Consider the following 4,131-nt stretch of genomic DNA (forward strand, 5'->3'; position numbering starts at 1 on the left):
TTTAGGGCAGGAGGAGAAAGATGGAAGCCAGGGTGGTTGTTGGTGGCTTTGCATGGCTAGCCAGAGGGCCTGGGGGATCGCAGCTTGTGGAGAAAAACAGTCAGCTGGCCATTGGTGGAAGTGAGTGAGTCCAGTGTTTTGAGCATCACTGGATGGAGGGCTGTCACTTGGGCTGTGCTAAGGAGCAATTAAGGGCGAGTGAATCTGTCACCGCAGGGTCACAGAGAATAAGAAAGCTAACGTAAATATTGGGGGAAAAAACAGCAAAGAGAAACAAGAATAGAAGACAAGGTTTTCCAGTTTGCATAATAGGAACATCTGAAGCACCAAGAGATGGCTGTTGACTGGCCTGGAGATTTGGGCACCAGAGTGATGCCAGTGTGAAGAAGTGCACAGTCCGACCATATTGGACAACAACAAGAGGATATGCGACGTAAGGCGTGAAGAAGGGAAAAAGCAAGAACTTGACCTAAATTCTTCCATGACACTTAAGAAACTAGGTCAAATTCCGCCAAAAACTGGAATAGATAACCCTGTATTTGACACAAAAGAAGGAACTGTTTTAGAAAGTCCTCACTATGCTGTGAAAATACTAGTTGAAGACTTGTTCTCGTCACTTAAACATATCCAACACACTTTGGTTGATTCTCAGAGCCAGGAGAATATCTCACTGCTTTTACAGCTTGTGAAAAATTGAGATTTTTTTCACGAAGAGTTCAAGATACACTATGCTGCCACAGAGCACATGAACAAGGCCAGCCCATGTAAAAGACCTAGTATGAGAGGTACAAACTGTGTTAAAGCCATTCCGTCAGAAGGAAGGACAGAAATTAACTGCTTTGCTAATGCTCAATATATTCAGGCACCTTTACTGGCCCATGATAAGGTTGCTGAGCAGAAAATGCAGCTTGAGCCCATTACAGATGAGAGAGTCTATAAAAGTATTGGCCATTATGGGGAGAAACTGTAAAAATAGTTCATATAGAAAAGGCTCAGAATATTCCACTGGATGCCACAGTTTGCAATCAGTTGGATTTTGTCTTCATAAGCTGGAGAGTAAAAGAAGGTCCTGCAGAGAAGAGTGGGCTCCTGAACAAAGGAGATGAAGTTCTGGAGATCAATAGCATTGAAATCCAGGGGAAGGATGTCAATGAGGTTTTTGACCTGTTGTCTGATATGTATGGTACTTTGACATTTGTTCTGATTCCTACTCAACAGATCAAGCCTCCTCCTGCCAAAGAAACTATAATCCATGTGAAAGCTCATTTTGACTATGACCCCTCAGATGACCCTTATGTTCCATGTCAAGAGTTAGGGCTGTCTTTTCAAAATGGATCATATACTTCATATGATCAGTCAAGAAGATCCAAATTGGTAGTAGGCTTATAAAGAGGAAGACAAAGATAATAGCCTCTAGCTGGACATATTCCAGGGAAAAGCTTTCAGCAGCAAAGGAAAGCCACGAAGCAAACTATAGAAGAAGATAAGGAGTCAGAAAAATCAGGGAAAATATGGTGTGCAAAGAAATATAAAAAGAAGAGGAAAAGGTTTTATATAACGCCAATAAAAATGATGATTATAACAATGAAGAGATCTTAACATATGAAGAAATGTCACTTTACCATCAGTCAGCGAATAGGAAAAGAGCTATCATCTTGATCAGTCCACAGAACTGTGGCCGGAACAAACTGCGCCAAAGACTCATAAACAAAGAAAAAGACCACTTTGCATTTGCAGTCCTCATAGAACTCAGAATAGGTGAGACCATGAACTGGCGGGAGAGATTACCACTGTGTTTCAGAGCAAGCATTTGAAGCAGATATAGCAGCTGGCAAGTTCATTGAACATGGTGAATTTGAGAAAAATCTGTATGGTAACAGCATAGATTCTGTATGACAAGTAATCAACTCTGGCAAAATATGTCTTTTAAGTCTTTAAACACAGTCCTTGAAGACCCTCTGGAATTCAGATTAGAAACCATATATCATCTTTATTGCACCACCTTCACCAGAGAGACTTTGGTCATTGTTAGCCAAGGAAGGCAAGAACCAAAGCTTGAAGAATTAAGGAAGATTATTGAGAAGACTAGAGAAACGGTACAGAACAATGGCCTCTACTTTGGACACTGCAATTGTGAATTCAGACCTTGATAAAGCCTATCGGGAATTTCGTGGCTCATTAACAAACTGGATACGGAGCCTCAGTGGGTGCCATCCACCTGGCTAAGGTGAAGGAAATGGCTATTCTGTGTCCTCATGATGAACTTTATTTGGCAAACCTCCAACAGGAAGATGGCCTTAATGCTGAGAGTTAATCTCTTACAACTAGTGAGAAAGGTCCATTAGGTGATTTGTATACAACACTTCCTGAACACTGCTTTAGGGGGCCTTGACTTGTTTGGAGCTTTAAAATGGAAACTTTCTTCAGAGCATTTCTGATTTATCCTGGTAAAACCTTTTGTTTTCACCTTTCTGACTCTTTGCCTCTTGGTTAGATGTCTATAAAAAAAAGTATGTATATACATAATATCCCATTGCCTCACATAGGTATGAATATTAACATTATTTAACATTTAACTTAAATGACTTCATGGAATTATGGAGAGAAGGGGCTGTGCTTCTGTGCACTGAGAATAGCAGTATTTTCCTAAACAACTGACTTATCATCAGAAATATTTCTCTTAAACAAGAAAAGGAAAAAAAGGTGCCACTTTACTTTGGAGCAACTTTTTAAGTTTAAATTTATTGGTTATATCTTTTCATTCTGAAAAACATTTCATTAAATTACCAGCTTTGTTGAGCATGGAAGGGCACGCTTTTAGCCACAGCACTCAAAAGACAGAGGCAGGTGGATCTCTGAGCTCAAGACCAGCCTATTCTACAGAGTGAGTTGTAGGCCAGTCAAATCTGCACAGAAAAACCCTATCACAAAAACCCAAAAGTAAAAAAAAATTACTCCAGCCCCTCAGTTTGGACTTTGTGGCTGAGAATGCACACCCAGCAGCCGCCAGTGTAGTTACAAGCATACAAAAGATGCTGACATTTTTAAAGATAGAATTTTCTGAATTATTTTATTAAATTATGTCAATTTGATAGCCTTGACTGCTTGTTGTGATAAAGGGTTCATAAAAACTATGTTCACCATTAAAATGTCTTCCTTGTGATGCAAACACTTTTATGTCAGTGAAAGGGCATAACACATTTGACAGTTTCTGCCTTTCCCATATCTGAGCTCAGAATTTATGTCTGTGACTGTTCTATGTAGGTAGGTATTGAACTGGAAATCTGTACTGTATATTGATGTTTAATAGATTAATAAATAGTTGTGTTCTGCATTGGAATAAAGTTTTATACATATATACACACTGAAGAAATACTGTGACAACTGACTTTGAGATTGGAAGGGAGTCATTGAGCATTTTAGAAAAGGACATCAGAGGAAAAGTTTTATTATGTGTGTACAGACAAATTTTTGTCCTAACAAAGTCTTCCTTGTGACGGAAATACAACAGCTTGCTAAATCTTAAATGTTCACACTAATGGGATTTATGTACTGTCTCAATTGCTATAGCTTTAAAATTCCTTGTCTACAAACCTGCACAGAAACTTAACCCGTAGTCTTTTCAAGCCTTTAAGGGAAGTGATCTGTGTGACCTCCAACCTCAAATGTGAATGTCTTGATTTTATGTAGCTACAGAATTTCATGTTCCCAAAGCTAAAAACTGGAATGACACTGACTTGTCACTTAGCACAAGCAATCAGTGTTAATGTCTTGTCAGTGTTGTTCGTGTCTGATTTCTCTTCTGGATAACCTTATTGGAACAAATGTAGAGTGTTTGTGATGTCTTTTATGTTCAGTTTTGCATGGCTTTTGTATTGGCTGGCAAGTATGTCTATTAGAAAGACTTGGAAAATAATTTTCCTTAGGAATAAAGGCATACGTCGCTTCTCGGCCTTTTGGCTAAGATCAAGTGTAGGAATAAAGGCACATTCTTGGGTTGAGGGAATTAGGAATGCTATACAATCTCAACTCTGAACACTCCCAGTTTACAGCAGGAAAAATGCAAGGTCCACAACCTTGTCAGGTGTGAAGGTCAATTCACATAGCACTTAAAGGATTAAACCTTTTGGT

The 4,131-nt window shown here is 39.1% G+C and overlaps 1 pseudogene; it reads left to right on the top strand.

Annotated features, from left to right (window-relative positions):
- The first annotated feature begins 318 nt into the window (after nt 1–318).
- Nucleotides 319–2,231, top strand: LOC116898177 (annotated as a pseudogene).
- Nucleotides 2,232–4,131: the final 1,900 nt, after the last annotated feature.

The sequence above is a fragment of the Rattus rattus genome, chromosome 4 (assembly GCF_011064425.1).
Source record: "Rattus rattus isolate New Zealand chromosome 4, Rrattus_CSIRO_v1, whole genome shotgun sequence".
In the NCBI taxonomy this organism is placed as follows: Eukaryota; Metazoa; Chordata; class Mammalia; order Rodentia; family Muridae; genus Rattus; species Rattus rattus.